The following is a 10,874-nucleotide window of genomic DNA, read 5'->3' on the forward strand; positions in this document are numbered from 1 at the left end:
TCTCAATGACATCTAAGAACCACATTTCAGTGTCATGTCTTCCAAACAATTTGATCCACTGCCATGCACATCAGATTTAGGTATGGCACTTTTCTAAGTAAAGATAAAACATGTAGTTATCTTTGTTGGAGTCATTTGAAATATATAAACATAACAAGTATGAAAGTTTCTTTCTGTTTATGTTTGGAAAGCAAAATCCAGATATTTCTGAGGCCTTTTTGATGAATCCTGTCCTTTGTAAAACAAAGAACATAACCCAAATCCATCCATTTTTGTAGTAAACAATGGATTTACTAAAGGGAAGATGAATGGTGACTTTTATTTCAAAAATTATTCTGCCAATATGAAAGTTAGAAGTTCACAGGTTGGGTTACTCCATTCCTCCCATCTCAATTTTACAAATTTGACCAGTTGTTTACAAGCTGACCACATAAAATTGCCAGAAATAAAAGCTGCATCTACACTGAAAACTAATTCACTTTTTTTCATCATTTAAAAAATACGTTCTATATTTATATGGAACACTAATACTTTTACTTTTCTTAAAAATCACTTTATTGGGGGCTCATACAACACTTATCACAATCCATCCATCCATCCATTGTGTCAAGCACATTTGTACATATGTTGCCATCATCATTCTCAAAACATTTGCTTTCTACTTGAGCCCCTGGTTTCAGCTCCTCATTTTTCCCCTCCCACCCTGCTCCCCTTTCCCCCACGAACCCTTGATAATTAATAAATTATTATTATTTTGTCATATCTTACACCATCTGATGTCTCCCTTCATCTACTTCTCCACTGTCTGTCCCCCAGGGAGGAGGTTATATGTAGATCCTTTTAATCTGTTCCCCCTTTTTACTTTTTGGTTCCAGAGTTAAAGCACGTCCTCTATATTCATTTTCTAGGATATCCTTGGAGGTGGTGTGGGTATGAATTGGGCTGCTAACTACAAGGTAACAGTGCAAAACCATCAGCCATTGCACGGGAAGCAAGATGGGCCTTTGATGCCAGCCACAGTTCTATCCTGTTCCATTGGGTCACTTCAAGTTGCCATCGACTCCGTGCCAATGTGTTTGGGTTTTTCAAGGGTGCTTAGCCAAACATCAAGGGATTGAATCTGATGGCTGTTAAATGATTACAAGTGGAGCACTGGTGCCTGTGCGTTTGCCTTCCAAACACAATGTCAGCAGTTCGAAAATACTCCAAGAGAGGAAGACCATGCTTTCTACTCTCATACAGTGCTGATCGTTTCAGAAACCCACTGGGAGAGTTCTACTCTGTCCTGTTCATTCTCTGTGGGTTGGGATCAACTCAAAGGCAGCCAGCAAGAGGTTACGAACAGAGAAGGCATCATGCAAACACACAGTCACTGGGAGAGGGAAGTGGGGAGAAGGTGTGTGGAAGAATAGCTACAGCGACAGATAACGGTCATGTTTAATATTTAGCTTTCTCATTCACTCCAGCTAGTCACAGAATGCCTTTAAACAACGAAAGATTAAATCTTGAACAAACAGAAGTTTTCCCAAAGGAAGTACTAAGAAAGCAGCAAACTTTCTCAAAGTGTGAATGACTTTTTAAAATAAAAGTAGCAGCAGTAATCAGCAGTTAAATGCTAATTAGAAAAGCCTTCAAAGTGATCGCAATATCTGCTTGATAAAGTCTGCAAAGTGAAACAGTAACAAACATTCTCCCTATATTTGTTTCTGGTTCATAATTCACCACAGGGTGTATAACTTCTTCAATCAAGTATACATAAAAACATTAAAAAATGAATGTGCTGTTGTGCTTTTTAGTTCTCAATTATGGGACATTTTACCAGAACACTTCTTCTGGAACATGAAATGACAGTCTAAAATACACACATGAGACCTTTTAGTATTTTAGAAGCTTCTGTATGGTTTCTAAGAGATACCTGGTTTTCATTATACAAAGAAGGTTGTATAATACATTTTAAGATTTTACCCACAGGAAATAAAAGGCCTCTGCTGAAGTTCCATGATTCTTCCGGGAACATTGGAAGAAGCGGGCATGCTCAGTAGTTATCAGACTTTCTTCACGTTGCGTGTCTCATTTCTCCTGTCTGCATACTCTCAGTCAAGCTCACTCTCCAGTTGTGTCCCCTGTAATCATCGGGACTCTGGAAAAGACCATCGTAATTTTCATTTTTGAGGAAAAACCATGAATATTAGAAAAATAAGTTGGCTTTAGTCTTGTTTGATTCACGGAAGTGGCAAGATTCAAATACAAAACTTTCAGATCCCAGGGCACAACCTGCTTCCCTGTCTTCTTCTCTGCCCTCTGCTTTACTGTCTCCTATAATCTCCCCACAAAGTAAATAATGATGATAATAATAAAATAGCATGTACTTTGATGTGATTATCAAGTGATTTGAAAGTTAAGGAAATTTTGTGTTAATCTCTCTAAAGTGACTCAGACTGGCTCTCTATGCCTCTAGTTAGAATTTTCAGGACAGATGGTGTGATCTGAGGTCATGATAGGGTAATATTGACTGATACCAAAAGGATTCAAAAAGTTCCTAGAAAAGTAGAATTGAAAGAGAATGGCATTTTCCATGAATTTTTAGAAATCCACTGTATATGTACTGATAGTTAAGATATTATGATCAAGAAGAATCAGGCAATCTTTAGCAACATTTATAAGCATGAATAAATGTGAAATATATAGCCTCAATATATTTATGGAGATACATAAATATCTGATATTTATCATTCATGCCACAGATTATGAAGGTCTTGGAATGCTAGGGTCATTTTAAAGGACAGATTCTTCTACAAATAGAGTATTGCCATCATCATAAGACTGTTGATGCTGGGTGGAGGTGGAGCCTGTCCCCTGATGAGGGAGAAGACTGCCCAGCAGCTACCGCGCATTTATTTATACGGGCAAGACATAAAGAATTTCTTCACAAGTTCAAGGGGTGAGTGAAGCTGGAAACAGGAAGCATCGCTGATCTGCAGAACATCTTGCTTCAGCGGTTTTACAGGGAACAAGAGGGGAAACATCAACTTTATCTTAGGCGAAGACCAGGCCCCCTAGTACATCAGCTCCTTGAGCTGTCAACACCTTACCACGGGCCTGCAGAAGCTGTAGGAAGTAGACAGCTTCAGCCCAACAGCGTGGAACACCTTTGAAGTCACCAACAGTTAACATTGAATTAACAGTAACTGGTAACTAGTACTCACGCTTTAATTCTGAAAAAACATTTAAGGGTGTTAGGATGTATAATAGAGACAATGATAATATGTTGCATATTAGACACAGTGAAGGAACCCTGGTGGCATAGTGAGTCCTGTGTTGGTCTGCAAACCACAAGTTCGGCAGTTCTAAATCACCAGGTGCTCTGTGGGAGAAAGATGAGGATTTCTACTCCCATAACTAGTTACAGTCTCAGAAACCCACAAGATATGTTCTAGTCTATCCTATACAGTTGCTATGAGTCAGGATTGATGCAATGGCAGTAATCGTCAAGGTGAAGTAGGTGGAAAATTGTATTATCCCAGGGTTGTAAAAGTGGTGGTCATTATAGAATTCATGAATGGATTTTAGATTTTGGACCTATATTTTGGATCTTGTATTTCATGGTATTTCATTTTCTGAAATGAAATTGCTTTTTTTGTTTTCTGATTATTTAAAAAACTATATTATTGTTTTCAATGAAAATATATATTGTACATTTTAATTTTGTTTGAAATTTTCTGCAGGGATTGTTTGGCAGTGTAATGCCCTGTGCACACCTGGTCAACACTCTTCTTCATTGTGTTCTGGTTCCTTGGGCTCCAGTAGTACTTTATTTTTCCCGCTCCTTTATCTCCACATATTTGCTTTAGCACAACTGGCGACTTTTTGGTCTCATATGGATTGTCTTTTAATGACACATATAGAAAAAAAAGATAATATCTTTATTTTGCATTCAAATCTAATATTTTGATGAAAGGTGCTATCAGGGCGTAATTTTAGTCCAAGGTTTAGAGAGTATCTTAGAGTGCTTTCTTCAAGTCTCAATTGGTCGAGTGAGCTTGGACTCTTGAGGGATTTGAACTCTGTTTCATGGTTTTCCTCTGTGTCCCATCAGATTCCGTTTGTTGTGGCCCCAATCAAAGTAGCAGTGATTGTCAATCACTGTCTAATTCTGGTCACGGGCACAGAAGATGCGCCTCATATAAGTTAGTAGCTTCGGAAATCATGTTATTTTCTGAGTGGTGGTCATTGTCAGGGGCCATCGAGTTGGCTCTGACCTACAGCAACCCTTGCCCAACAGAAAGAAACACTGCCCAGTCCTGCCCACCCACCGTCACAATTGTTCCTACACTTGAACCCGTAGTTGCTGTTACGTGTTAACCCTGATCCTCAAGGGTCTTCCCCTCACCCGCTGCTCTTCTCCTTTACCAAGCATGATGTCCTAATCCAGGGATTGATTTCTACTGACAGCATGTCTGAAGGGTGTAAATCTCTATGTCTGACCATCTTTGCCTCTAAGGAGCCGTCTGGCTGAACTTCTTCCAAGACAGAATCATTTGTCTTTTTAGCAGTCCATTGTACTTTCAATATTCTTCTCCAGCACCAGATGCATCATTTCTTCTTAGGTCTTCTTTATTCAATGGCCAATTTTCACATGCATCTGAGGCCATGGCTTGGGTCAGGCACACCTTTGTCCTCAATGTAACATCCCTCCTGGTTCGTGTACAAGTTCCTAATGAGCACAATAAAGTGTTGTGGAGTTCCTATTCTTCTCAAGTTTTCCTTAGTTCATTGAAGTCCATGAATTCAAATGCCTTTGCATAGTCAATAAAACACAAGTAAATGTCTTTCTGACATCCTCTGCTTTCAGCCAACATCCATTTGACATCAGCAATGATATCCCATGTTCCATGTCCTCTTCTGAATCCGACGTGGACTTTTGGTAGTTTCTTGTCAATGTACTGCTGCAATCCATGTTGGATGATCTTCTGCAACATTTTATTGCAACATTTTATTTACATGTGATAACAATTATATTGTTCTATAGTTTGAGTATTCTAGTGGGTCACTTTCTTTGTTTGGTACTCTATATATTATCATGGTCTCTAGTATACATTCTGAGACCCTTTATTTATTTAATTTTTTTGGATTAAAGCGCCAGTACAAGTTACCAGTTACCGTTAATTCAATTTTCACTGATGGTGACCTCAAATGTGCTCCATGTTGTTGGGGACAAAGCGATCTATTCCTTGGCAAAGTAGGACAGGATCATCCCTTCCCATGGCTGAAGGAAGGTCCCCTGGTGAGGTGTTGACAGCTCAAGGAGCTGATGCCCTAGGTCACAATTCAGCCTGAAATGGCCTTCACCTTCAGTCACATTTTGAGTGCCCCGGGACCAAAGGTCCCATCCTCCAGCACTGTCTCCAAGAATAGGCCATCTGTTTCTGACCCTGTTTAGAAGCCATGATAAGGTTTTCAGTGGCTCCTTCTTCTGAAATGGGGAGCCGGGTCCTTCCACTTTATCTGTTCTTACTTTGGAAGCTCTGCTGAAACCTATTCACTATGGATGACGCCGTTGGTATTTGAAATACTGGTGACGTGGACTCCAGCATTACAGCAATGCACAATCCACTACTGTACAAAAACTGACAGTCATGTGGTTGATTATCTGAGAAGCAGATATAATGAAAAACCTACTGAACGTTTTTCCAGAAGGGAAAGGTAGAAGACTATTTGTAGAGCAGGTTGGAACTGGTAGTCCTGAGGACTAGCATAGAGAAAAAATAAACTTCCTTCTCATTTCGCTACTTGATCAGTACCACAAAAGGACCACTCGTGGAGATGGATAACCCTCAAAGAAATCTAGAATTGTACCAAAATATTAAGAGGCTCTATATTATATTGAGAGGGGTCCTAGTGGTACAATATTAATTGCTCCACTATTAACAGAAATATCAAGGTTCAAACCTACCAGTGACTCATTGGTAAAAGAGATCTGACAGTCTACTCCCTTAGAGATTTCAGATTCAAAACCTTATGGAGAAAGTCTACTCTATTCTATACAACCAGTACAGCATTCAGTCATGTAATAGTCAAAGCAATAAGTATCACAAATAAAATTGTGGGTTAATAGCTTACTCTTTTGAAAGTTGAACATGAAATAAGAGAGTTAAGAAAAGTTGATGCATTTGAATTATGGTGCTGGTGAAGAGTTTTGAAAGTCCCCCAGTCTGCCAAAATAATAATAATAATTTTTAAAAGTCTTGGAGTAATAATAATAATAATAAATATACAGCTTGAAGGCTCCTTAGAAGCGAAACTGGTGAGACCTTGCCTCATATACTTTGGACATGTTGGCAAATGAGACTAGTCCCTGGAAAAGGACATCGTACCTGGAAAAGTAGAGGTACAGCTAAGAAGAAGAAAACCTTCCACAAGACAGATTGGCACAGTGGGTTCAATAATGGGCTCAAAGGGAGCAGCCATGGTGAGGATGCGAAGCTCAGGGTAGTATTTCATTCTGCTGTACATAGGTTTGCTAGGGGTTAGGAATAACTCACAACACCTGGCAACAACTATAACAATTACTCTTTCATTTCTCATATTCTAATGGACACCTGTTGGACAGAGCATTTGCAATGCTACGTGAGTCCACATATAAACTATACTTTATATACTCACGTTGATTATAATTTAGTGGCAAGGGGGGAAAACACAAAGAAAATGATAAAACAAAGCAATACATGAGACTATAGCATGCTAGCTAACAGTTTAAGAACTAAGAATGATACAGCTGCATTATTGTTCCTGTGGTTAGATCCCTTCCAGTTGATTACCTATATACAGCGTAGCCACTGTGTAAATTCATCTTACTGGGGGGCATTCCTCTTTTTCACTGTACTTTACCAGGATGGCCTCCATCTTCAAGGAATGATGATGTCTTCTTGTAATATGTCCAAGGTACTATGGATGGATTCCCACCATCTTCAATTCTAATGAATCTCTTAACTGTGCTTCTTCCAAGACAGATTTGTACTAACTTCTGGCACCTCATCATGCTCATCCTCTTTGCCAACATCATAATTCAGATGCTGAATCAATACTTCTTTGATCTTCCTTGAGCCTTGCACAGCTTTTGCATGCATATGAGGTTAATGGAAATGCTGTGGCTTGGGCCAGATGCACCATCGTTCTCAAAATGATATTTTTGTTTTAAACACTTTAAAGAGGTCTTTTGCAGCAGATAAGCAGATATGCCCAATGCTATATATTGTTTGATACCTTGACTATTACTTTCACAGGCACTAACTGTGAATCCAAGTAAAATGATATTCTTGGTAACTTCAATATTTTCTCCATGTATCATGATGCCAATTGGTTCAATTTTGGGGAGGTTTTTGTTTTCTAAGTTCAATGTTAAGGTGTCATCCATACTGAAGACAATTGTCTGTGTTCTTCGTCAGCATGTTCTCAAGTCTTCTTCACTTCTAGGAAGCAAAGTGATCGTATCTACATATAGTAGGTTATCAAGAAGTCTTCTGATCTGCATGCTGTGTTCTTTGTATGATCTAGTTTCTCAGATTAGTTTCCTAGCATCCTGATTGTACAGGTAAAGTGAAAGAATATAACCTTGACATATACCTTTTCTGATTTTAAGCCATGGCAACTTTCTCTTGTTCTATGGAAAGACTGCCTCTTGATCTATGTTCAGGTTCTGCATAAGATTAATTATGGAATATCCATTCATCTTTCTCTCTGTTATTCCAAATTGGTTATGACCCACAACAAATGCCTTGATGTAAGTAATAAAATATAGGCAGACATTTTTCTGGTAGTCTTTTCTTTGAACTAGGATCCATCTGACATCAGCAATGATATCTCTTATTCCATTTCTTCTTTTAAACCTGGCTTATATTTCTAGTTGTTCCTTATTATTGTGCTGCTGCATCAATTTTTGAATTGTCATCACCAAAATTTTCATTGAGTGACAATTTCCACATTCTGCTGGATCACCTTTCTTTCACATGAACACAAGTAGAGATCTCTTCGAGGTGGGTGCCCTTTTTCCTGTCACATTTCTTGGAATAAATCAGTGAGTGCTCTTGGTCTTGCATTCCTTTGTTGAAGCCTCGTAATTGGTATTCCATCCATTCTTAGAGGTTTGTTTTTGACCAATGATGTAGTGTTGCTTAAGCATTTGTCTTCAATACCATTACATCTGAATCAGATGTTACCTTTTGAAATGGTGGAATATTGATCAGTTCTTTTTGATACAGTGACTTTTGTGTATCTCAACTTCTGTTAATATTTTCTCTATCGCTTTATACTTTCCTCATAGAATTATTTGTGGTACAATTTGAGGGTTAGTTTTTGTTGTTGTTCGGTTCTTTCAGGTTGAGAAAGGCAAAATTATGATTCTTTTAAAAAATCTCCAATATTACCATATTTCATAATAATCATTTATTTTTTATCTTCTTGAGATGCCTTATGAAATCTTCTCCCTAGGTCTTTTACTTTATCATCTCTTCTGTTTGTTTAGTACTTCCAAGTGAAAATTTCAGCCCCTCTGACATTCAGTTTGGTCTTTTCTTTCTGTGTGCACTTTTGATGGTTTCTAAACTCAAACAATTACTCATATCCTATTTTGACCCTTATGATCCTGTTTAATTTTCTTCAGCTTCAATATTAACTTGCATGTGAGTAATTCATAGGCCCTCCTGAATTACCATTGCTTTTGCTCTGACTGATAATTATGGTCCTCCCCATCACCTCTTTCCATAATGTATTCCATTTAATTTCTGTGCATTCCAGTCACTGAGGTCCTCATGAATAGTCACCCATGATGTTGTTGGGGGAAAAGGCATTTGCAATACATAAATATTAATAATTCTATCATGTAATCTCTGGCATAATTTTTATCACCACATTCATATTTTCTAGTTATGAATCTTTCTATGTTTCCAACTTTCACATTCCAACAGTATTGGAAGCCTTAAATTCTACCACTTACAACTCTCTTGCCCTGGGCAGTAATTTAACATCTGTGGAGATACCAAGGGTAATTGAGACACAAAGAGGTTATAAATATTAAATAAAATACTTTATAGAAAGCATTTGTCACAGTCCCTGATAGAGTGTGTTTCCTTTCCAATGAATTAAAAAATATATTTTATTAATTTCAGAAACCTATCAATTATATTATGGAGTCTTGGTGACATGTAGTGGGCTAAGCATTGGACTGCAAACAGCCATGATAGCAGTTTGAAATCACAAACAGCTCTGCTGGACAAAGAGCAGTCTTTTGCATCCTTGAGAGTTTGCTGCGTTAGAAAGGGGTAGCTCTACTTTGTCCTATAGCGTTGCTGTGAGTCAGAATTGACTGAGTGGCAGCGAGTTTGGTTTTGATCAATTATAGTGCTTATGATTAAAAATAAAATCAATCCAAGACATATAAAGTAAATTTGGAATAATTTCATTTGCCATTATTGTAATGAAGTCATTAGAGTTCAGCTCTTACAGAGGTGTCCCTGTTGTAAAAAAATTTTTTTAATGCAGCTGGCTGTCTGAAGCCTCTCTACAGGAAGGAGAAGAAGAAGGAGGAGGAGGAGGAGGACGACGACGACGACATCATGCTTGGCAAAGTAAAAGGTCAGAGAAAGAGAGAAAGTCTCTCAATCACATGAATTGACACAGTGGTTCCAACCCTGGGCTCAAGTATCAAAACAAATGTCAGGACGGAGTAGTTCTGGTCAGTGTTTTGTTCTGTTGTGCATCATATTGCTATGGGCCAGAATGGATTCCATTGCACCCAAGAGCCACATCTTACCATAGGGAAATTGGAGAGGTAAGCCAGTTATGTACCAAGCATACCAGATTTTTGTGGGCAGAAGCCCCTGCACCCATCTTTATTTCTCTTTGCATTTTCTTCATGACCTTCTTCTAAATATTCAGATAAGCAAGCCTCCCCAAAATCAGTCGACAATATAACCAGTAATGATTGAGACTATAAAGAAGCTTCCTTATTGAATTGTTTTTTTTTCATCTTCATCATCTCTAGGCCCCAAACTCCAAACATCATACCGATGCGAGTTAGTCATGGTGGAGACCCAAAGCCTATCTGTAGACAATTGGCTATTCCCTCACAGAAGGGTCACAAGGAAGGGACGACTGAGACAGGGTGCAGTATAACACCAATGAAGCACACAACAGTCCTCTAGCTCTTTAATGCTTGCTCCTCCTCCCCACTATCATGACTCCAGTCATTCCTTACAAACCCATCTAGACTAGGGAATGTAAACTGGTACAGATAAGAGCTCTCAATACACAGAATCCAGGACAGATAAACCCCCCAGGAACAGTAATGGGAGTAGAAATCTCATGAGTAGGGGGTAAGGTGGGATGAGAAGGGGGAGAAAAGGGGAACCGTTCACAAGAGTCGATGTATAAACCAGCCCCCCAGGAGGAACAACAGAAAATTGGGTGAAGGGAGATAGCAGATGGTGAAAGATATGAAAACAATAATAATTTATAATTAATCAGGGCCTCTCGAGGGTGGGAGGCAGGGAGGGGAAAAAGAGGAGCTGATACCAAGGGCTCAAGTTGAAAGAAAATGTTTTGAAAATGATGATGGCAACATATGCACACATGTGCTTGATACACCCCCTGGCTATGGACAAAGAGACACCTGTTTGGTGGTGGTGCTCTTATATCAGTCAGGGACAAAGCCAACTTGGAGTTCTTTGTTCATCCTAGCCTGATGCCTAGATTGTGGCCAGAGCTGTTTCATTCTTAGGGCACATTAAAAGAAAAAAGTGCTTGATACAATTGATGTATGGATTGTTGTAAGAAAGCGGGTGAATAAGCAAATGTGGTGAAGAAAGCTGATGGTGCCC

The 10,874-nt window shown here is 38.8% G+C and overlaps 1 non-coding gene across 1 annotated transcript; it reads left to right on the forward strand.

Moving 5' to 3' along the window:
- Window positions 1–10,639: 10,639 nt before the first annotated feature.
- Window positions 10,640–10,783, forward strand: LOC115869439. Its single transcript, XR_004046189.1, has one exon. It is a non-coding gene; the product is annotated as a small nucleolar RNA SNORA48 (small nucleolar RNA).
- The last annotated feature ends 91 nt before the right edge of the window (window positions 10,784–10,874 follow it).

This window comes from Echinops telfairi, unplaced genomic scaffold, assembly GCF_000313985.2.
Source record: "Echinops telfairi isolate 266 unplaced genomic scaffold, ASM31398v2 ScPeMD7_25;HRSCAF=90, whole genome shotgun sequence".
Lineage (NCBI taxonomy): Eukaryota > Metazoa > Chordata > Mammalia > Afrosoricida > Tenrecidae > Echinops > Echinops telfairi.